This window comes from Oreochromis aureus, linkage group 12 (assembly GCF_013358895.1).
Source record: "Oreochromis aureus strain Israel breed Guangdong linkage group 12, ZZ_aureus, whole genome shotgun sequence".
NCBI lineage: Eukaryota > Metazoa > Chordata > Actinopteri > Cichliformes > Cichlidae > Oreochromis > Oreochromis aureus.
The window spans coordinates 36,754,152-36,779,174 of record NC_052953.1 but is presented as its reverse complement, the minus strand read 5'-3'; the positions used below and the strand labels follow the sequence as shown (position 1 = coordinate 36,779,174).

General features: G+C 43.3%; 2 long non-coding RNA genes across 2 annotated transcripts; both read right to left on the bottom strand.

Annotated features, from left to right (window-relative positions):
- Positions 1–712: 712 nt before the first annotated feature.
- On the bottom strand, positions 713–3,168 carry LOC120443023. Its single transcript, XR_005615072.1, has 3 exons — positions 2,884–3,168; positions 2,502–2,596; positions 713–2,013 (listed from the first exon to the last, which is right to left on the bottom strand). It is a non-coding gene; the product is annotated as an uncharacterized LOC120443023 (long non-coding RNA).
- Positions 3,169–3,673: 505 nt separating this feature from the next.
- Positions 3,674–4,872, bottom strand: LOC120443022. The gene is made up of 3 exons (XR_005615071.1): positions 4,699–4,872; positions 4,536–4,624; positions 3,674–4,453 (listed from the first exon to the last, which is right to left on the bottom strand). It is a non-coding gene; the product is annotated as an uncharacterized LOC120443022 (long non-coding RNA).
- Between the last annotated feature and the right edge of the window lie 20,151 nt (positions 4,873–25,023).

Genomic DNA, 25,023 nt, shown 5'->3' with positions numbered 1-25,023 from the left:
AAAGAACAGAACATACCATAGAGGTTTTCTGCCCCATCTCATCAGGAGGAGATAAAACAGGAAGCCAAGGCTGTTACTTAGGCGCCGTAAGAGAAAAAAAAATGTGAATGATCAGTGTGGAAGGGGCCGAAGCTTTAAGAATGTGAGAAACGGTCAGACTTTGAGATCTGGCGGACACCCTCCTGTCCACATCTCCCGTCCGGACGTTTCAACACTCAAAGTGTTGTATGGAATAATGAGAATTGTTGATTGAGCATTTATACATCGAGTGTTGTTCTTCCTTCAGCCCAAAGATCAAAGAATTGGGATATTTAACAGCCTTAAAAACAAATAAGAAAATCTTAAAGTCAGTTTGAACACTGACTGGCAGTAAGGATGCTATTATGGGAGATATGTGGTCTCGCCTGTGTGTGCCAGTTAGTAACCCTGCTGTAGTGTTTTGGACCAGTCGTGGTCAACTAACCGATGACAGACTGACACCTGACTAAAGACTATTACAAAAGTCGAGGCCAGATGAAGTAAAGGCATGGATAGCTCTCTCCAAGTCTCTGAAACAGACTGTTACCTCTGCCAGGTAAAGTTGGTAAAGAGATCTCTGACTGATGCTTCAGGTTCCGTGTCAGGCTCATAGCCGGTAACTAGCTTTATTGTCTGGGTCAACTTTGCTAAGTGAGAGACAGAGAGAGGCGTTGAAAGGCTGCTTCAACTAAACTTTATTGTTTTAGAGGCGGTGAACACAGTGTACAGTCGAGTCTTGACAGCTTACTTACAACTGGGCTCATCAGTCACTCTCTTTGGCTGCAGTGGTTGTTATTATATTTACATGCTTTCATCTTCCATTTCTCGTCAGTAGCAACTCGTACTTTCTCCCTCCCTCGCTCTCACACACACATTGGGAGGGGCAGTCCCACACATTCTGCCTGCAGCACGGACTACACTACCCATGAGGCTACATTCTTAAAGGGCAATGCCTGTAACAAGAGGGATGGCTTCACTTTTGCATGTAGCCAGAGAAGAAAAAAATCTCGCTTTGTTTACAGCAAACTGTTTAACTGTTAATCAAAAGTTAGATTACTGTGAAAAATCACTATGAAGGTCCTCACAAAAGGTTTTTTATAAATCTCTAAAGGGCCAAGATCGTAGCGGTCACAGGGACCAAACACAATGACCTCTGTTTTCTGTTCATTTAAATTAAGAAACTTAAGATATCTGTGTCTTACATGCTCACAGATTTACATTTAAGTGGAAGCCTAAACAGTTGGATCCAGGTTTTATTTTTTAGGAATAGGCTCCACCACAGCATGTTTAACATCGCACAGAGTGTCACAGAGAGTGTCACAGAGAGTCAGGCCACTAGACAGCACAAGATCCAAAGTGTGTCCACGTTCCTGAGTTGGGCCTTTAACTGACTGAACAAGATTTTTAAAAAGTCTATAAGATTTAAAAAGTCATTAGTCAGCGGTGTGTTTAAGGAGCAAACATGGATATTAAATCCCCTGGAATTAAGACTGTCATATCTTGGAATAATTCCTGCTAAGAATTCAGAGAAGTCTTGGATAAAATTCTTGTTGTATTCCGGTGGTCGGTACACAGCACTGGAGTGGACAGCTGGACTGCAATCAACTGCAGTTCAAAGCTGATGTAAACATCAGCTGTTAGCTGCTGACAGTTGAAACAGTTGCCATGAAAGCTGGACACTGAGATGTGGAGCCACAGGTACGATCCAGATTCCAGGAATTGCCAGGAAATGAACAACCCGAGGTCCGGGGCAAGTTTGTTCAGAAGAACGCAGGGATTAGTCATGAGTGATGCAGCCATGCAGTTATTACATTTTACCAACACACTGCCCTGTTTCCTTCGTCTTCTGTGGCATTTTCTTCCTGGATGGAAGGCAAGGTGGGCCGCATCAGAGGAACAATGGTACGATCTCTAGCATGGGTGGGATACGAAATTCCTGACATCCTAGGGCCAGTCGGGATGCTCCTGAACAGTGGCTCGTATATTTAGGAGCGACTGGAAGTCATAAACCAGAAGAGAAGAAGAAACAAAGTGACCACAGACAGAACAGCCACACAACCCTATGACAGGCAGCCTGGAGCTGAGCCAGCATGAACACCACCGTTGTACAGTGTTATCCTGATGGTGGTCTCATTAACACCACCCAGTATGATCCAGGCTTTAGCTGCTTAGACATTACCCTGGGTCTCTTTGTGACCTCTCAGACCGTTTAACAGCTCACTCTTAAAGATCAGACACAAAGACATGAGAATCAGAGACAGACTGTTCTTTAAAGACCAACATGGAACCCACTCAGTACAGACTTTCCCCACAGATATGAGCATCACTGTCCTCAAACAGCAAATGACCAGGTCTAATATTTTTATCTTTGTTGTGTCATTGTTTTCTTTTTAATGAATCTTTGTAAAAATCTGAGGATTTTTCAGGTCATATTTATCCAGGAGAACACAAACATGTAAAGGAGCTCATCACAGCTCTCTGACCTCGTTGGTCCAGATTCATTACTGAAGTCTGGAGTGTGACCTTTGGACTGGTCACTCCTCACAGACGGATGACTGGATCCTTCAGACTGTGACCTCTGCAGACACAAACATGTTTTATTCAATGATAAATTCTGTGATAAAGTCATTGAAGCAGCTGTGATCACACAGACTGCAGAAAATGCAGCCGTTTCCTGTCAGTAACAGTCCTCTTAGATTAGATTACAGCTTTTTACAGGAAACCTGGACAAAACTGATTTTTGTTAGAAATTCATTTTCATTTCCTCTCAGCACACAAACAGTCATAAAACCAACCAGAATCAACACAAATTATAATGTCAGTGCAGAATTATTTCTGTTAACTCAGGGAGTTCAGCTCTCTGACCTCGTTGGTCCAGGTTCAGCTCTGAAGGCTTGATTTTGACCTTTGGACTGGTCACTGGTCACAGAGGGATGGCTAGATCCTGCAGACTCTGCTCTGTCCTCCTCTTCCTCCATCATCATCTTCTTGTGGACTTAAGTCAGTCTGAGAGGTAAACCACAAACACTCCGTGAGTTCACATTAACAGAAGGAAGTGAGTTACAGTCACTGACCTCTGACCTGTCATGCAACCTAGAAACAAGGTCAATATGTCTGTAGGTTCTCAGTCATCCAGGTCATGGTGATCTAAGGAGCTTGGAAAGAAAAGAGACTTCTTTAAGTTTCTTGAAGACGTTTCATCCGTGAAGCTTCTTCAGTTCTAAAACCAAACGGTGGAGAGTCCCAGATATTTAAACCTGAGACGGAAAGAAAAAGGGTCGCTGACCCACTATTGATCATGTGTCGTGTCACATGATCAATAGTGTCACATGACACTATTGTGAACAGTTCACACTAGAGCGGGTTTGCTGTCACATTTTATTTGTAGTGTGAACAACCAGACAAAAAAAAAAAAAAAAAAAAAAAAATCGGAATTGAGCATTAAGACCTGCAGTGTGAACGTAGTGTTAGATAAAGTGCTTGTGTGAATGGGTATGATTGTGTGACCAAGTGGTCGGCGGGGTTATAAAAGAAATAATAAAATGACAACGCCACCTGGGGGGGGGGGAATTCTAGCCCCCAGGAAATATGAACTTTAGAAATGAAATTAAAACAACGTTAGGTTCAGGGATGCACACTGAGGCCGACTCAAATATTAACACAATTTTATTTATTAATGTAAAATAAAAAACAAAACACTGACAGCGCACTGAATGTCTAAAACGGTGTCCCAAATTACAATAAAAATAAACACACAACTGGGACTTACCAGCAGCGGTGGACCAAAAGAAAACCACACAACCCCCCCCACTATAGTCTATTCACCTGGTGCTGTACAACAAAAAAAAGTGTGGAAAACGACCTGCCCCCTAAGGTCCCACGGCAGCTGGTAGATCCTCAGTTCGCTGAAATAAAAGCACAAGACATACACATTAAAAGGGTAAAAATATGGGACATAAACAGGCTCTCTATATACTAAAAAAAGAAATTAAAAGAAAAACGGAGATCTGCAATAAAACACACCCACATACACACCACAGAGCACAGATTGGAAGTACTTGTACTCTGCGAGCCAGCCCACAGCTGGTGCTGGTTCCGATTGTCCGTAGCCCCACTCAGTCCCGCGCAGCTCTCCACAACTGGGAGAAAAGGGAGAGGCAGTACCAGTTTTGTAACACCAGCCCAATATGCAGCTGAGGATCGCCCCGACCAGTCGCGAAAGCTGGAGTGAAATGATAGTCCAAAAGGGGCTTAGCGTGAGACCCAAAGCCCCCAGGGGCGAGGCGGGGCAAACAGCAGGAACAAAACTGGACAGCCAACAGATCGGAACACAAGATAAAACAAGGCAAGACAAGACAGCAGCCAGGCAGGCATCTCGACTCTTCGCTTAAAATCAGGCAGTTGATCCCTGAGAGGGTGCGGCAGCAATCAAACCCTACAAAGAAAAAAAAAGGGCAAAGATAACCTTAATCTTCTCTACTTTACAAATACTAGCAGCTATAATATAAGCGGCTTACCCCAAGACTGGAGGCACTGTACTGCACGGTGGACGCAACTCACACGTCTCTCCACCATGGCTGGAGTAAAAAAAAGAGAAACAGCCGCGCTGTAGCGGGCCGCAGAAATATGACTACTAGTGACCGACTTTTGAGAGAAATCAGAGGTCAAAAGGAGGCCTACCTGTAGCAGTCACACGATCCGATCGTATCGGTAAATTAACCAATAGGCCAGCATTTACTGCTGTGTCGCACCAGAAGCTCGGGAGGAATGATCCAACAAGAAAAACCGGCTTCCCTTTATACAGGTAAACACCACCCTGTAATCAATATACAGGTGGGTTCCTAATTAACGTAGTTGCGCAGCAAGAGCGAGAGCAGTAGAGTGAGCGAGAGCGAGAGAGAAAAGAAAGGCGAGTAGCCCATCTGGCTACAATTGGGTGAATGCACGAGTTGTATAAAGTGCTTTGAGTGCTCAATGAGAGTAGAAAAGCGTTACTCTGTAGCTCAGGAGGTAGAGCAGGTCACCTACTGGTTGGAAGGTTGATGGTTTGATCCCAGGCTCCTTCAGTCTGCATGCCAAGTTTTCTTGGGCAAGATACTAACCCCAAGTTGCTGTGTGTGAATGTGGTTAGATAGGACTCAGTTTAGAGACAGTGCTTGTGAGAATGGGTGTGACTAGGTGAATGTGGCATGTTCACCTACTCCGGGAAAGTAGAAAAGCACTATATCAGAATGAGACCATTTATATAAGAACCAAACCATTTTAAGTCCACTTAGCTGATGTTTTTATTCCATGTTATTCCAGAGATGAAGTTTGTGTGTCAGTGATGTAGTGACTGTTGTTTTTAACTGTACAAGGCTGGTTAGACTCTATGAAACAGATCATACAGATCTCTGCATGTTAGAAGAAACTAGGGCTGGGCCATATTATACCGTTCATGGTAATACCGGTATAACATTCGGCAACGATAAGAAAATGAAATACTGCGATAGAATATGGGTAAAATGCCTTTGTTTTCATACGCTCATACGCACATGGCAGAAAAAGTATGGCAGCGATGGAGAAGGACATGGATGAAAGCGCATCTTTGAATGAAGCGGGTGAACCAGAATTGGTCAGTAAAAACATTGCAACTTCAGTGATGTGGAAGTGGTTTGGTTTTTGTCCATCAGATACCCACCAAAGCACAATTTTTGGTAGAACGTGCAAGTGGGCCGTCGTGGCGAAGGGAGGAAACACTACAAACCTATTTCATCATTAGAAGCAGAAGCACTTCTTGGGGTACAAAAAAGCAGTTAAAGAACGTGCGGAGTTGTCCGCTTCAACTAGCGAGGTGGTGAGACCAAAGAAGATGACTCAACAAACAATCGACGTAGCTTTAAATAGCTGCACGCCTTATGACAAAAGTAACAAACGCTGGGGGAACTAACTAATGCAGTGACACATTGTTTAGCCAGGGATATGATGCCTATTCAGAGTGTGGAAAGAGAAGGTTTCAAAAACGTTCGATCCACGCTACAAGCTACCCACAAAGAAATACTTCTCTAAAGTCGCCTTGCCTGCTTTATATGAAGAGATCCATACTGAGGTGTCAAATGCGTTATCTTCAGTGGAGTTTTTTGCGTCCACCACAGACATGTGGTCAAGCCGAACATCAGACCCCTACATGAGCCTCACAATACATTACATGGACAAAGACTGGAAGCTGCAAAACAAGTGCCTCGAAAGAAGTTTTTACCCCGAGGACCATACTGGGGAAAAATAGCCAAAGTCTTAAAAGAGTTCCTCAGCTCGTGGAATCTTCAGTAAGAGCAGGGCGATATGACCAGTGTTGGGAGGGTTACTTTTAAAATGTATTCCAGTACAGATTACAGAATACATGCCCCAAAATGTATTTTGTAACGTATTCTGTTTAGTTACTCAATGTGAGTAACGTATTCTGAATACTTTGGATTACTTAATATATTGTCATGCTTTTTACAACTACACGAATGTCGCTATCACATCCTGCAAATCCTTGTTTGTTTTTCTTTACCAATTAGCTGTTAAGCCCAACTTAAGACAATATATGTAATGTAGAGGAGCAAAGACTTGGGTATGTTTGTATAAGCTGTTTTGTCTTCTTAAAGATAATTTAAAAAAGCACCGTCTTTCCTTAACATTTTTTTTATTTATAAAGCTGACAAGTGGAAGAGTATTAGACAAACATAAAATATGCCATTGAAAAGTATTTACTGTTATGGTCACCAACATCACTTAGTTAAAATAAAAAGTAGCCTTGCAGAAGGAGAAAAAAATATCAGCATTTTCAATGACTGTTTTCTTATTAGGACAAAAAAACGCAATATATAAAATTAGACTCAAAAATTAAAAATATATTATTTTGGCATTTACTGTCAATATTATTCTTCCACCAATAATTTTAAATTACAAAAGATTTTTCAATACAACTCAGATATTCAAACTCAATGTAACAATGAGAAATTACACCTTAAACCTTACCCTTAGATATAATTTTTAAAATAAGACAATATATGTTTTAATGCAACTCAGTAAGGCATGCAACAAAGAACTGTCCAAGGTGTCAGTGCAGAACTGCTTGGTTGAAAACCTTAATTAGCCCCAAAAATCAAATAATTGGCTAACAATTGCAGTAAACATATGAGGTGCTGCTTTTTGAATGCATGCCAAAAACAAATACCAAAGACTACAAAATACGGAGGTTGCAAGCCCTATCTGTGAACAATAATAAGATAGTTTCAGCAGACTACCTACATCTGTTCCGCCTAGTCTACAGTCCAGTAAAGGCGGTTGTAACGCAGTAAGAGCACCTGTTCAAAGTGTTTGTCTGTCATGCGGTTACGGTGTGGGGTGAAAACAAGTCCTCCGTGGCTAAAGAGGCGGTCGACAGGAGCACTTGACGGCAGAGTTGTATTGTATTTTAAGAAGAGGGCTCTGATCAATGGATATCCCTTTAATGAGGTCAATGTCTTATCTAAATCTTGAAGATACCTCTGTACCTCATCCTCCGCTGTAGAACAGGTCACCTGTGTACTCTGAAAACTGAAGAAGCTGTCGTCATCATCATCTTCCGGCTCATTTCCACTGAGGCATGTCCAGTGGTGCTGGTGTCATTAGAAGGTTCTGTGTTGAGGAGACGAGCCTCTTGGACCATTGTTCTTCTCATGGATTCTCTCTCATCATCAGCAAGCCTCCAGAGTCGAAATTTTGGGATGGTGGATGCTGCCATCCTTGCTTCATGGGAGGCTAATACAGCTGCAAATCGAGTGTCAATTGCTTTGATGATCGCTAAGAGGATGTGAATTGAAAATTGCACTTGTGTCAGCTTTTCAGATAACTTGGCTTTCAGACTGAGAAGGGTGGGAATCACATATCCGAAATAGCAGTTCTTTTCCCCCTGGAGCAGGTTGACTGAGTAGGCAAGTGGTTTCAGAATGGCTGCATACTCTTTCAGAAACATTGTCTCTTGAGGATGCAGTTTTGCCACCTTCAGTTGTTCACAGATTTCATTGAGCTGACTTTCAGGTAGATTCATTAGCTTCTCGATTGCATGGTACTCTGAGCTCCACCTAGTCACTGAAGGTACAACACATCTCATTTGGGCAATTTCTTCAATTACATCAGAAGCACCTGATGAGCAATGAGCCTTATTCCAGATGGCTGCACATTTTGCCTTTGCACTCCTATATAATTTTCTGGAAACACCCTGCTGTGAAGCAGCTTTCTCAAGGTCAGTCGTGGCAATGAGATTTAGTGTGTGCGCAGCACATCGATGGTGTGGTGGCAAAAAGAAGTTCAGCTCCTCGTCTTCTTGCTCCTGCTCAAGTACTGTAGTGACATCATCAAATTGTACATCATCTGTGTCTTCCAGATCATCTTCTGTTTCTGAATCTCCATATTCATTGAAAGCTTTTACAAAATTGCTCCCATTGTCTGTGACTGTAGCACTAACCTTGCCTTGGATTTGGAATTCAGTATGAACCTGACTTATTTTGGCGGCAATAACATCATAAGTGTGATGGCCTCTTATCCTCTCACATGCCAGTGCAGCAGACTTTTGATCCAATGTGTCTGACTCGATCCAGTGACATGTGATGCCAATGAAACTTCTGTGATGCGCAGTCCAGATATCTGCTGTTGTGCACACATTTTGAGTATGTAGAAGAATTTCAGTTATTGCTTCCTTCATTGTTGGAAAGGTTTTCTCAATGTGAGTCATCAATGTTTTTCTGCAAACAGGACTCCTGCCCCCACTTAGTCCTTCAACCATCTTACGGAATGAGGTGTTCTCAACGGTAGAAAAGGGCTGCACTTCATTGACTATGAAGTCAAATACCAAGGAATTTACTTTCCTTTGGGTGATGGCTGGAGTGCTAAGGATGGCTTGTTTGAGAGGAGGAGGGGCTGTGTCTTTGCCACTTTGTTCATCACCATGATCCGATGTATCTGCTTTGGGTAAATTGTGTATAACCCTGGGATGCATCCTCTGAAAAAAAAAAAAAGAAGAGAGAGACCGACCAAAAGATAAAATATTACTGATGAAGAAATAGTTTTGTATTCAAGATCACTGCAAAAACGTTGGGCAATTGGACGAATATCTCGACTATCAACAATAAGTTGAGCCTTTCACCGATTGTTTTTACAAGAGGAATTTTTAGGGCCCGAGCACTGAGTGTGCGAAGGCCCTATTGTATCTGCTCCGTTTATTAGGGCCCGAGCACTGAGAGTGCGAAGGCCCTATTGTATCTGCTCCGTTTATTAGGGCCCGAGCACCGAGAGTGCGAAGGCCCTATTGTATCTGCTCCGTTTATTATTATTATTATTATTATTATTATTATTTTTCATTGAAATGAACTGCTTTTTTGAGGGCTTTAAAATGCTCAAAAACTCATGAAATTTTGCACACATGCCAGGTCTCGTGAAAAATTTTGTATTTTAATGGTTCTACGTATGAGCATTGGGAAATGGCTCTGTAGCGCCACCTATGCCTTGTTAAATGCAGGCCTACGAACACATCGTTTGAGCTACATGTATGAAATCTGGCATCATGTCAGACCGGCCCTGAACAGATTGATGTGCCCATTGTCAGGACTACATAGAGCGCCACCTAGTGGCACCAGGAAATGTCATGTCTTACACTTTGTTGTACTGATTTTCAGTGGTTCATCGTGGCCACCTCAAATGCGGTGAATATCACCATCAGTCCCTCATGATGCTTCAGTGAGAAAATTGTGACTTTAAACTGAACGGCGCACCCTGGTGGCAACACGGTTCACCATGAACAATGAAGTGGCTTTTGAGGGGCTTGGAAAGTTTAAAAAGTCTTGAAATTTGGCGCACACCTCCAATGTGATGAGCGCTTTCTTGTTATTTTACCATTTTCATTGAATAGCCCAAAATGGCTCCACAGCGCCCCCTACAAAATTTCAAATCAACAGCCCCTGCTCTGTGTTTTATGTATGAGTCTGAAACCTGGTAAGCTTATGGAAGATATCAAGATGTACAAAACAGTCTCTTGGAGCAATGTCCCAAATCCAACAGGAAGTCAGACATTTTGAAATTAATGTGTAATTTTGGCGACAATTTCCCTTCTTTTCAGGCCTCATACTTTGACGAACTCCTCCAAGGGATTTCATCAGATTGAGGTGATCTCCAGTGCGTGGAATCTAAAGACCTTTGTGATGTTAAATTGCGAAGCTTTTACGTCCAGGAAACAGGGTGGTTATGGCGGCACGTGGAGTTTCAATCACTCGCCAAAAAGCAGTAATCTGTCCAATCTCTCCCAAATGTCGCAGGCGTGATGAGACTTCAGCTCGGAAAACTCGGTTTATGCTATTTGTCAGTAATGGTTAGAGCGCCACCTAGTGGGACAACTATAATCATGATTGAATTAGATGAAATGTTAGCTGGTGGTTAAATGCATGAATTCCACCAATGTGACATCAGATCGGACGCACTGGTTTTAGGTGTTGGGCTTGGCTCGACGTGCTGGGGTGCGAGGGCCCTCATATCACTGCTTGCAGCTTTAATTAGGGCCCGAGCACCGAGAGTGCGAAGGCCCTATTGTATCTGCTCCGTTTCTTCTTCTTCTTATTAGGGCCCGAGCACTGAGAGTGCGAAGGCCCTATTGTATCTGCTCCGTTTCTTATTATTATTATTATTATTATTATTAGGGCCCGAGCACTTCGAGTGCGAAGGCCCTATTGTATCTGCTCTGTTTATTATTATTATTATTATTATTATTATTATTATTATTATTATTATTATTATTATTATTTTCATTGAAATGAATTGCCTTTTTGAGGGCTTTAACATGCTCAAAACTCATGAAATTTTGCACACATGCCAGGTCTGGTGAAAAATTTTGTATTTTAATGGTTTTATATATGAGCACTGGGAAATGGCTCTGTAGCGCCACCTATGCGTTGTTAAATGCAGCCCTACGAACACATCTTTTGAGCTACATGTATGAAATTTGGCACACATGTGTATCATGCCAAGACGAACAAAAAAGTCAATGGGACCATTGACGCAGACCCAACAGGAAGTCCGCCATTTCGAAGTGAAGGTGACATTTTGGCTCCAATTTTGCCATTTCCATGCCTCGAACTTTTTCGAACTCCTCCTTGGGATTTTGTCATAGAAACTTCATATTTGGACAGTGCCAACTACACACCTGGGCCATGTTAAATTGCGGAGCTTTTGAGTTTTCGCGATACGGTGAGGATGTGGCGCCACGGCGAATTTCGATGACTCGCCATGAAAATCTTATTGTCTCTCATTCCCTCATACATGGTCCGACGTGGACCAAAGAGCACACATATGATAAGGCTCCAGCCCTGAACATATTTCAACTGCCATATTTGACACCAGGGACAGCGCCACCTAGTGGGAACAGGAAGTGTCATGTTTTACACTTTGGGGTATAGTATTGTGATGCGTGACATTTGCAGCCTCAAATTTTTCCAGGAAAGCCTTAAGGAGTTGGTCTTGGGTTACAGTGAAAACTGTGAGTTTTCGCGAAAGGGTGTGACCTCAGCAGCATGGCGAACTTTGATGTCTCGCCATGAAGAAACAAATTAGTATAACTCAATGAAATCCAGTCTGATCAGTACCAGACTTTAAAGGGATGATGTCAGACCTGCCCTGAACAGATTGATATGCCCATTGTCAGGAATACGTAGAGCGCCACCTAGTGGCAACAGGAAATGTCGTGTCTTTCATTTTGTTGTACTGATTTTCACAGGTTCATCGTGGCCACCTCAAAAGCGGTGAGTATCACCATCAGTCCTTCATGATGCTTCTGTGCGAAAATTGTGACTTTAAACTGAACGGCGCACCCTGGTGGCAACGCGGTTCACCATGAAAGACGAAGTGGCTTTTGAGGGGCTTGGAAATTTTAAAAAGTCTTGGAATTTGGCCCAAACCTCCAATGTGATGAGGGCTTTGTTGTTATCTGATCATTTTCCGTGAATAGTGCAAAATGGCTCCACAGCGCCCCCTACAAAATTTCTAAACATCAGCCCCTGCTCTGTGTTTTATTTATAAGTCTGAAACCTGGTAAGCTTAAGGAGGATATCAAGATGTACAAAAAAGTCTCTTGGAGCAATATCCCAAATCCAACAGGAAGTCAGCCATTTTAAAATTAAGGTGTAATTTTAGCCACTTTTTCGCCTCTTTTCAGGCCTCATACTTTGACGAACTCCTCCAAGGGATTTCATCAGATTAAACCGATCTCCTGTGTGTGTAATCTAAAGACCTTTGTGATGTTAAATTGCGAAGCTTTTTACGTTCAGGGAAACGGGGTGGCCATGGCGGCACGTGGAGTTTCAATCCCTCGCTAAAAAGCAGTAATCTGCTGTCACTCAAAAACACAATGTCCAATCTCTCCCAAAGTTCGCAGGCGTGATGAGACTCGACCTCGGAAATGTTTGTTATCCCATTTGTCAGTAATGGTTAGAGTGCCACCTAGTGGGACGACTATAATAATGATTGAATGAGATGAATCGTTAGCTGGTGGTTCTAGGCATGAATTCCATCAATGTGACATCAGATCGGACGTGCTGGTTGTAGGTGTTGGGCGTGGCCCGACGTGCCGGGTGCGAGGGGGGCTCATAACGCTGCTTGCAGCTTTAATTATTATTATTATTATTATTCAGGCAAAAGAAGGGCCTTTTTGAGGGCTTTAACATGCTCGAAAACTCTTGGAATTTTGCACACATGCCAGGTCTGGTGAAAAATTTTGTATTTTAATGGTTTTACATATGAGCACTGGGAAATGGCTCAGTAGCGCCACCTATGCCTTGTTAAATGCAGCCCTACGAACACATCGTTTTAGCTACATGTATGAAATTTGGCACACATGTGTATCATGCCAAGACGAACAAAAAGTCAGTGGGACCATTGACGCAAAACCCAACAGGAAGTCCGCCATTTGGAAGTGAAGGTGACATTTTGGCTCTAATTTTGCCATTTCCATGCCTCGAACTTTTGCGAACTCCTCATTGGAATTTCATCGTACAAGCTTCATATTTGGTCAGTGTCAACTACACACCTGGGCCATGTTAAATTGCCGAGCTTTTGAGTTTTCGGGATACGGTGAGGCCGTGGCGCCACGGCGAATTTCGATGACTCGCCATGAAAATCTTATTGCCTCTCGTTCTGTCATACATTGTCCGACCTTGACCAAAGTGGACACATATGATAAGACTCCACCCCTGAACATATTTCAACTGCCATATTTGACATCAGGGACAGCGCCACCTAGTGGGAACAGGAAATGTCATGTTTTACACTTTGGGGTACAGTATTGTAATGGGTGACATCTGCAGCCTCAAATTTCTCCAGGAAAGCCTTAAGGAGTTGGTCTTGGGTTACAGAGAAAACTGTGAGTTTTCGCTGAAGGGTGTGACCCCAGCAGCATGGCGAACATTGAGGTCTCGCCATGAAGAAACAAATAAGTATAACTCAATGAAATCCAGTCTGATCAGTACGAGACTTTACAGGGATGATGTCAGACCCGCCCTGAACAGATTGATATGCCCATTGTCAGGAATACGTAGAGCGCCACCTAGTGGCACCAGGAAATGTCATGTCTTTCATTTTGTTGTACTGATTTTCACAGGTTCATCGTGGCCACCTCAAAAGCGGTGAGTATCACCATCAGTCCTTCATGATGCTTCTGTGCGAAAATTGTGACTTTAAACTGAACGGCACACCCTGGTGGCAACGCGGTTCACCATGAAAGACGAAGTGGCTTTTGAGGGGCTTGGAAATTTTAAAAAGTCTTGAAATTTGGCCCAAACCTCCAATGTGATGAGGGCTTTGTTGTTATGTGATCATTTTCCTTGAATAGTGCAAAATGGCTCCACAGCGCCCCCTACAAAATTTCAAAACATCAGCCCCTGCTCTGTGTTTTATTTATAAGTCTGAAACCTGGTAAGCTTATGGAGGATATCAAGATGTACAAAAAAGTCTCTTGGAGCAATATCCCAAATCCAACAGGAAGTCAGCCATTTTAAAATTAAGGTGTAATTTTAGCCACTTTTTCGCCTCTTTTCAGGCCTCATACTTTGACGAACTCCTCCAAGGGATTTCATCAGATTAACCCGATCTCCTGTGTGTGGAATCTAAAGACCTTTGTGATGTTAAATTGCGAAGCTTTTTACGTTCAGGGAAACGGGGTGGCCATGGCGGCACGTGGAGTTTCAATCCCTCGCCAAAAAGCAGTAATCTGCTGTCACTCAAAAACACAATGTCCAATCTCTCCCAAAGTTCGCAGGCGTGATGAGACTCAAGGTCGGAAATGTTTGTTATCCCATTTGTCAGTAATGGTTAGAGCACCACCTAGTGGGACGACTATAATAATGATTGAATGAGATGAATCGTTAGCTGGTGGTTAAATGCAAGAATTCCATCAATGTGACATCAGATCGGACGTGCTGGTTGTAGGTGTTGGGCGTGGCCTGACGTGCCGGGGTGCGAGGGCCCTCATAACGCTGCTTGCAGCTTTAATTATTATTATTATTCAGGCAAAACAAGGGCCTTTTTGAGGGCCTAAACATGCTCAAAAACTCATGAAATTTTGCACATATGCCAGGTCTGGTGAAAAATTTTGTATTTTAATGGTTTTACATATGAGCATTGAGAAATGGCTCTAGAGCGCCACCTATGCCTTGTTAAATGCAGCCCTACGAACACATCGTTTGAGCTACATGTATGAAATCTGGCACACTTGTGTATCATGCCAAGACGAACAAAAAAGTCAATGGGACCATTGTCACAAACCCAACAGGAAGTCCGCCATTTTGGATTGAAGGTGACATTTTGGCTCTAATTTTGCCATTTCCATGCCTCGAACTTTTTTGAACTCCTCCTTGGGATTTGGTCGTATAAGCTTCATCTTTGGTCAGTTTCAACTACACACCTGGGCCATGTTAAATTGCGGAGCTTTTGAGTTTTCGCGATACGGTGAGGCCGTGGCGCCATGGCGAATTTCGATGACTCGCCATGAAAATCTTATTGTCTCTCATTCCCTCATACATGGTCCGATGTGGACCAAAGAGCACACATATGATAAGGCTCCACCACTGAACATATTTCAACTGCCATATTTGACACCAGGGACAGCGCCACCTAGTGGGAACAGGAAATGTCATGTTTTACACTTTGGGGTACAGTATTGTTATGGTTTGCATCTGCAGCCTCAAATTTCTCCAGGAAAGCCTTAAGGAGTTGGTCTTGGGTTACAGTGAAAACTGTGAGTTTTCGCGAAAGGGTGTGACCCCAGCAGTATGGCGAATATTGATGTCTCGCCATTAGGAAACAAATTAGTATAACTCAATGAAATCTAGTCTGATCAGAACCAGACTTTACAGGGATGATGTCAGACGCGCCCTGAACAGATTGATGCGCCCGTTGTCAGGAATAGGTAGAGCGCCACCTAGTGGCACCAGGAAATGTCATGTCTTTCACTTTGTTGTAATGATTTTCACGGGTTCATCGTGGCCACCTGAAAAGCGGTGAATATTAACATGAGTCCCTCGTGATGCTTCAGTGAGAAAATTGTGACTTTAAACTGAACGGTGCACCCTGGTGGCAACGCGGTTCACCATGAAAGATGAAGTAGCTTTTGAGGGGCTTGGAAATTTTAAGAAGTCTTGAAATTTGGCGCACACCTCCAATGTGATGAGCGCTATCTTGTTCTGTGATCACTTTCCTTGAATAGCGCAAAATGGCTCCACAGCGCCCCCTACAAAAATTCAAAACAACAGCCCCTGCTCTGTGTTTTATGTATGAATCTGAAACCTGGTAAGCTTATAGGAGATATCAAGATGTACAAAAAAGTCTCTTGGAGCAATATCCCAAATCCAACAGGAAGTCAGTTATTTTAAAATGAATGTGTAATTTTGGCGACATTTTCCACTCTTTTCAGGCACCGTTCTTTGACGAACTCCTCCAAGGGATTTCATCAGATTGCCACGATCTCCAGTGTGTGGAATCTAAAGACCTTTGTGATGTTAAATTGCGAAGTTTTTTACGTTCAGGGAAACGGGGTGGTCATGGCGGCACGTGGAGTTTCAATCACTCGCCAAAAAGCAGTAATCTGCTGTCACTTAAAAATACAATGTCCAATCTCTCCCAAAGGTTGCAGTTATGATGAGACTCGAGCTCGAAAATATTTGTTATGCCATTTGTCAGTAATGGTTAGAGCGCCACCTAGTGGGACGACTATAATCATGATTGAATGAGATGAAATTTCAGCTGGTGGTTAAATGCATGAATTCCATCAATGTGACATCAGATCGGACGTGCTGGTTTTAGGTGTTGGGCGTGGCTCGACGCGCCGGGGGTGCGAGGGCCCTCATAACGCTGCTTGCAGCTTTAATTAGGGCCCGAGCACCGAGAGTGCGAAGGCCCTATTGTATCTGCTCCGTTTCTTATTAGGGCCCGAGCACCGAGAGTGCGAAGGCCCTATTGTATCTGCTCCGTTTCTTATTATTAGGGCCCGAGCACTGAGAGTGCGAAGGCCCTATTGTATCTGCTCCGTTTCTTATTATTATTATTATTATTATTATTATTATTATTCAGGCAAAAGAAGGGCCTTTTTGAGGGCTTTAACATGCTCGAAAACTCTTGGAATTTTGCACACATGCCAGGTCTGGTGAAAAATTTTGTATTTTAATGGTTTTACATATGAGCACTGGGAAATGGCTCTGTAGCGCCACCTATGCCTTGTTAAATGCAGCCCTACGAACACATCGTTTTAGCTACATGTATGAAATTTGGCACACATGTGTATCATGCCAAGACGAACAAAAAAGTCAGTGGGACCATTGACGCAAACCCAACAGGAAGTCCGCCATTTGGAAGTGAAGGTGACATTTTGGCTCTAATTTTGCCATTTCCATGCCTCGAACTTTTGCGAACTCCTCATTGGAATTTCATTGTACAAGCTTCATATTTGGTCAGTGTCAACTACACACCTGGGCCATGTTAAATTGCGGAGCTTTTGAGTTTTTGGGATACGGTGAGGCCGTGGGCGCCACGGCGAATTTCGATGACTCGCCATGAAAATCTTATTGCCTCTCGTTCTGTCATACATTGTCCGACCTTGACCAAAGTGGACACATATGATAAGGCTCCACCCCTGAACATATTTCAACTGCCATATTTGACATCAGGTACAGCGCCACCTAGTGGGAACAGGAAATATCATGTTTTACACTTTGGGGTACAGTATTGTTATGGTTGACATCTGCAGCCTCAAATTTCTCCAGGAAAGCCTTAAGCAGTTGATCTTGGGTTACAGTGAAAACTGTGAGTTTTCGCGAAGGGTGTGACCCCAGCAGCATGGCGATTATTGATGTCTCGCCATTAAGAAACAAATTAGTATAACTCAATGAAATCTAGTCTGATCAGTACCAGACTTTACAGGGATGATGTCAGACCCGCCCTGAACAGAATGATGTGCCCATTGTAAGGAATAGGTAGAGCGCCACCTAGTGGCACCAGGAAATGCCATGGCTTTCATTTTCTTCTACTGATTTTCACAGGTTCATCGTGGCCACCTCAAAAGTGGTGAATATCACCATCAGTCCCTCGTGATGCTTCAGTGAGAAAATTGTGACTTTAAACTGAACGGCGCACCCTGGTGGCAACGCGGTTCACCATGAAAGACGAAGTGGCTTTTGAGGGGCTTGGAAATTTTAAAAAGTCTTGAAATTTGGCGCACACCTCCAATGTGATGAGTGCTATCTTGTTATGTCATCATTTTCTTTGAATAGCGCAAAATGGCTCCACAGCGCCCCCTACAATATTTCAAAACAACAGCCCCTGCTCTGTGTTTTATGTATGAGTCTGAAACCTGGTAAGCTTATGGAAGATATCAAGAAGTACAAAAAAGTCTCTTGGAGCAATATCCCAAATCCAACAGGAAGTTAGCCATATTGAAATTAATGTGTAAGTTTGGCGACATTTCCCCTTCTTTTGAGGTAACTTTCTTTGACGAACTCCTCCAAGGCATTTCATCAGATTGAATGAATCTCCAGTGCGTGGAATCCAAAGACCTTTGTGATGTTAAATTGCGAAGCTTTTTACGTTCAGGGAAACGGGGTGGCCATGGCGGCACGTGGAGTTTCAATCCCTCGCCAAAAAGCAGTAATCTGCTGTCACTCAAAAACACAATGTCCAATCTCTCCCAAAGTTCGCAGGCGTGATGAGACTCAAGGTCGGAAATGTTTGTTATCCCATTTGTCAGTAATGGTTAGAGCGCCACCTAGTGGGACGACTATAATAATGATTGGATGAGATGAATTGTTAGCTGGTGGTTAAATGCATGAATTCCATCAATGTGACATCAGATCGGACGTGCTGGTTGTAGGGTGTTGGGCGTGGCCCGACGTGCCGGGGTGCGAGGGCCCTCATAATGCTGCTTGCAGCTTTAATTATTATTATTATTATTATTATTATTATTCAGGCAAAACAAGGGCCTTTTTGAGGGCTTTAATATGCTCGAAAACTCATGAAATTTTGCACACATGCCAGGTCTGGTGAAAATTTCGTATTTTAATGGTTTTACATATGAGCACTGGGAAATGGCTCTAGAGCGCCACCTATGCCTTGTTAAATGCAGCCTTACGACCACATCGTTTGGGCTACATCTATGAAATCTGGCACACATGTGTATCATGCCGAGACAAACAAAAAAGTCTGTGGCCACATATGACGCAAACCCAACAGGAAGTCCGCAATTTAGAAGTGAAGGTGACATTTTGGCTCTAATTTTGCCATTTCCATGCCTCGAACTTTTGCGAACTCCTCATTGGAATTTCATCGTACAAGCTTCATATTTGGTCAGTGTCAACTACACACCTGGGCCATGTTAAATTGCGGAGCTTTTGAGTTTTCGGGATACGGTGAGGCCGTGGCGCCACGGCGAATTTCGATGACTCGCCATGAAAATCTTATTGCCTCTCATTCTGTCATACATTGTCCGACCTTGACCAAAGTGGACACATATGATAAGGCTCCACCCCTGAACATATTTCAACTGCCATATTTGACATCAGGTACAGCGCCACCTAGTGGGAACAGGAAATGTCATGTTTTACACTTTGGGGTACAGTATTGTAATGGGTGACATCTGCAGCCTCAAATTTCTCCAGGAAAGCCTTAAGGAGTTGGTCTTGGGTTACAGAGAAAACTGTGAGTTTTCGCTGAAGGGTGTGACCCAGCAGCATGGCGAACATTGAGGTCTCGCCATGAAGAAACAAATTAGTGTAACTCAATGAAATCCAATGTGATCAGTACCAGATTTTACAGGGATGATGTCAGACCCGCCCTGAACAGATTGATATGCCCATTGTCAGGAATACGTAGAGCGCCACCTAGTGGCACCAGGAAATGTCATGTCTTTCATTTTGTTGTACTGATTTTCACAGGTTCATCGTGGCCACCTGAAAAGCGGTGAGTGTCACCATCAGTCCTTCATGATGCTTCTGTGCGAAAATTGTGACTTTAAACTGAACGGCGCACCCTGGTGGCAACGCGGTTCACCATGAAAGACGAAGTGGCTTTTGAGGGGCTTGGAAAGTTTAAAAAGTCTTGAAATTTGGCGCACACCTCCAATGTGATGAGTGCTTTCTTGTTATGTGATCATTTTCCTTGAATAGTGCAAAATGGCTCCACAGCGCCCCCTACAAAATTTCAAAACATCAGCCCCTGCTCTGTGTTTTATTTATAAGTCTGAAACCTGGTAAGCTTATGGAGGATATCAAGATGTAAAAAAAAGTCTCTTGGAGCAATATCCCAAATCCAACAGGAAGTCAGCCATTTTAAAATTAATGTGTAATTTTAGCCACTTTTTCGCCTCTTTTCAGGCCTCATACTTTGACGAACTCCTCCAAGGGATTTCATCAGATTAACCCAATCTCCTGTGTGTGTAATCTAAAGACCTTTGTGATGTTAAATTGCGAAGCTTTTTACGTTCAGGGAAACGGGGTGGTCATGGCGGCACGTGAGTTTCAATCCCTCGCCAAAAGCAGTAATCTGCTGTCACTCAAAAACACAATGTCCAATCTCTCCCAAAGGTCGCAGGCGTGATGAGACTTGAGCTCGGAAATGTTTTTCATGCCATTTGTCAGTAATGGTTAGAGCGCCACCTAGTGGGACGACTATAATAATGGTTGAATGAGATGAAATGTTAGCTGGTGGTTAAATGCATGAATTCCATCAATGTGACATCAGATCGGACGCACTGGTTTTAGGTGTTGGGCTTGGCTCGACGTGCTGGGGTGCGAGGGCCCTCGTATCGCTGCTTGCAGCTTTAATTAGGGCCCGAGCACTGACTGTGCGAAGGCCCTATTGTATCTGCTCTGTTTCTTATTATTATTATTATTATTATTATTATTATTCAGGCAAAGAAGGGCCTTTTGAGGGCTTTAACATGCTCGAAAACTCATGAAATTTTGCACACAGCGCCAGGTCTGGTGAAAAATTTTGTATTTTAATGGTTTTACATATGAGCACTGGGAAATGGCTCTGTAGCGCCACCTATGCCTTGTTAAATGCAGCCCTACGAACACATCGTTTTAGCTACATGTATGAAATTTGGCACAGATGTGTATCATGCCAAGACGAACAAAAAGTCAGTGGGACCATTGACGCAAAACCCAACAGGAAGTCCGCCATTTGGAAGTGAAGGTGACAATTTGGCTCTAATTTTGCCATTTCCACGCCTCGAACTTTTGCGAACTCCTCATTGGAATTTCATCGGACAAGCTTCATATTTGGTCAGTGTCAACTACACACCTGGGCCATGTTAAATTGCAGAGCTTTTGAGTTTTCGGGTTACGGTGAGGCTGTGGCGCCACGGCGAATTTCGATGACTCGCCATGAAAATCTTATTGCCTCTCGTTCTGTCATACATTGTCCGACCTTGACCAAAGTGGACACATATGATAAGGCTCCACCCCTGAACATATTTCAACTGCCATATTTGACATCAGGGACAGCGCGACCTAGTGGGAACAGGAAATGTCATGTTTTACACTTTGGGGTACAGTATTGTAATGGGTGACATCTGCAGCCTCAAATTTCTCCAGGAAAGCCTTAAGGAGTTGGTCTTGGGTTACAGAGAAAACTGTGAGTTTTCGCTGAAGGGTGTGACCCCAGCAGCATGGCGAACATTGAGGTCTCGCCATGAAGAAACAAATTAGTGTAACTCAATGAAATCCAATGTGATCAGTACCAGATTTTACAGGGATGATGTCAGACCCGCCCTGAACAGATTGATATGCCCATTGTCAGGAATACGTAGAGCGCCACCTAGTGGCACCAGGAAATGTCATGTCTTTCATTTTGTTGTACTGATTTTCACAGGTTCATCGTGGCCACCTCAAAAGCGGTGAATATCACCATCAGTCCCTCTTGATGCTTCAGTGAGAAAATTGTGACTATAAACTGAACGGCGCACCCTGGTGGCAACGCAGTTCACCATGAAAGATGAAGTGGCTTTTGAGGGGCTTGAAAAGTTTAAAAAGTCTTGAAATTTGGCGCACACCTCTAATGTGATGAGGGATTTCTTTTTATATGTTCATTTTCCTTGAAGAGCGCAAAATGGCTCCACAGCGCCCCCTACAAAATTTCAAAACAACAGCCCCTGCTCTGTGTTTTATGTATGAGTTTGAAACCTGGCAAGCTTATTGGAGATATCAAGATGTACAAAAAAGTCTCTTGGAGCAATATCCCAAATCCAACAGGAAGTCAGCCATTTTAAAATTAATGTGTAAATTTGGCGACATTTTCCCTCTTTTCAGGCCTCATACTTTGACGAACTCCTCCAAGGGATTTCATTAGATTTACGCGATCTCCTGTGTGTGGAATCTAAAGACCTTTGTGATGTTAAATTGCGAAGCTTTTTACGCTCAGGGAAACGGGTGGTCATGGCGGCACGTGGAGTTTCAATCACTCGCCAAAAGCAGTAACCTGCTGTCGCTCAAAAACACAATGTCCAATCTCTCCCAAAGTTCGCAGGCGTGATGAGACTCGAGCTCGGAAATGTTTGTTATGCCATTTGTCAGTAATGGTTAGAGCGCCACCTAGTGGGACGACTATAATAATGGTTGAATGAGATGAAATGTTAGCTGGTGGTTAAATGCATGAATTCCATCAATGTGACATCAGATCGGAAGCGCTGGTTTTAGGTGTTGGGCTTGGCTCGACCCGCCGGGGGTGCGAGGGCCCTCATATCGCTGCTTGCAGCTTTAATTATTATTATTATTATTATTATTGTTCAGGCAAAAGAAGGGCCTTTTTGAGGGCTTTAATATGCTCGAAAACTCATGAAATTTTGCACACATGCCAGGTCTGGTGAAAAATTTCGTATTTTAATGGTTTTACATATGAGCACTGGGAAATGGCTCTAGAGCGCCACCTATGCGCTGTTAAATGCAGCCCTACGAACACATCGTTTGGGCTACATCTATGAAATCTGGCACACATGTGTATCATGCCGAGACAAACAAAAAAGTCTTTGGCCACATATGACGCAAACCCAACAGGAAGTCCGCAATTTAGAAGTGAAGGTGACATTTTGGCTCTAATTTTGCCATTTCCATGCCTCGAACTTTTGCGAACTCCTCATTGGAATTTCATCGCATAAGCTTCATATTTGGTCAGTGTCAACTACACACCTGGGCCATGTTAAATTGCGGAGCTTTTGAGTTTTCGGGATACGGTGAGGCGTGGCGCCACGGCGAATTTCGATGACTCGCCATGAAAATCTTATTGCCTCTCATTCTGTCATACATTGTCCGACCTTGACCAAAGTGGACACATATGTTAAGGCTCCACCCCTGAACATATTTCAACTGCCATATTTGACATCAGGTACAGCGCCACCTAGTGGGAACAGGAAATGTCATGTTTTACACTTTGGGGTACAGTATTGTAATGGGTGACATCTGCAGCCTCAAATTTCTCCAGGAAAGCCTTAAGGAGTTGGTCTTGGGTTACAGAGAAAACTGTGAGTTTTCGCTGAAGGGTGTGACTCAGCAGCATGGCGGCGAACATTGAGGTCTCGCCATGAAGAAACAAATTAGTGTAACTCAATGAAATCCAATGTGATCAGTACCAGATTTTACAGGGATGATGTCAGACCCGCCCTGAACAGATTGATATGCCCATTGTCAGGAATACGTAGAGCGCCACCTAGTGGCACCAGGAAATGTCATGTCTTTCATTTTGTTGTACTGATTTTCACAGGTTCATCGTGGCCACCTGAAAAGCGGTGAGTGTCACCATCAGTCCTTCATGATGCTTCTGTGCGAAAATTGTGACTTTAAACTGAACGGCGCACCCTGGTGGCAACGCCGTTCACCATGAAAGACGAAGTGGCTTTTGAGGGGCTTGAAAAGTTTAAAAGTCTTGAAATTTGGCGCACACCTCCAATGTGATGAGTGCTTTCTTGTTATGTGATCATTTTCCTTGAATAGTGCAAAATGGCTCCACAGCGCCCCTACAAAATTTCAAAACATCAGCCCCTGCTCTGTGTTTTATTTATAAGTCTGAAACCTGGTAAGCTTATGGAGGATATCAAGATGTAAAAAAAGTCTCTTGGAGCAATATCCCAAATCCAACAGGAAGTCAGCCATTTTAAAATTAATGTGTAATTTTAGCCACTTTTTTCGCCTCTTTTCAGGCCTCATACTTTGACGAACTCCTCCAAGGGATTTCATCAGATTAACCCAATCTCCTGTGTGTGTAATCTAAAGACCTTTGTGATGTTAAATTGCGAAGCTTTTTACGCTCAGGGAAACGGGTGGTCATGGCGGCACGTGGAGTTTCAATCCTCGCCAAAAGCAGTAATCTGCTGTCACCAAAAACACAATGTCCAATCTCTCCCAAAGGTCGCAGGCGTGATGAGACTTGAGCTCGGAAATGTTTTTCATGCCATTTGTCAGTAATGGTTAGAGCGCCACCTAGTGGGACGACTATAATAATGGTTGAATGAGATGAAATGTTAGCTGGTGGTTAAATGCATGAATTCCATCAATGTGACATCAGATCGGACGCACTGGTTTTAGGTGTTGGGCTTGGCTCGACGTGCTGGGGTGCGAGGGCCCTTGTATCGCTGCTTGCAGCTTTAATTAGGGCCCGAGCACCGAGAGTGCGAAAGGCCCTATTGTATCTGCTCCGCTTTTATTATTATTAGGGCCCGAGCACTGAGAGTGCGAAGGCCCTATTGTATCTGCTCCGCTTTTATTATTATTAGGGCCCGAGCACTGATAGTGCGAAGGCCCTATTGTATCTGCTCTGTTTATTATTATTATTATTATTATTATTATTATTATTATTATTATTATTATTATTATTTTCATTGAAATGAATTGCCTTTTTGAGGGCTTTAACATGGTCGAAAACTCTTGGAATTTTGCACACATGCCAGGTCTGGTGAAAAATTTGTATTTTAATGGTTTTATATATGAGCACTGGGAAATGGCTCTGTAGCGCCACCTATGTGTTGTTAAATGCAGCCCTACAAACACATCTTTTGAGCTACATGTATGAAATTTGGCACACATGTGTATCATGCCAAGACGAACAAAAAAAGTCAATGGGACCATTGACGCAGACCCAACAGGAAGTCCGCCATTTGGAAGTGAAGGTGACATTTTGGCTCCAATTTTGCCATTTCCATGCCTCAAACTTTTGCGAACTCCTCATTGGAATTTCATCGTATAAGCTTCATCTTTGGTCAGTGTCAACTACACACCTGGGCCATGTTAAATTGCGGAGCTTTTGAGTTTTCGGGAGACGGTGAGGCCGTGGCGCCACGGCGAATTTCGATGACTCGCCATGAAAATCTTATTGCCTCTCGTTCTGTCATACATTGTCCGACCTTGACCAAAGTGGACACATATGATAAGGCTCCACCCTGAACATATTTCAACTGCCATATTTGACATCAGGGACAGCGCCACC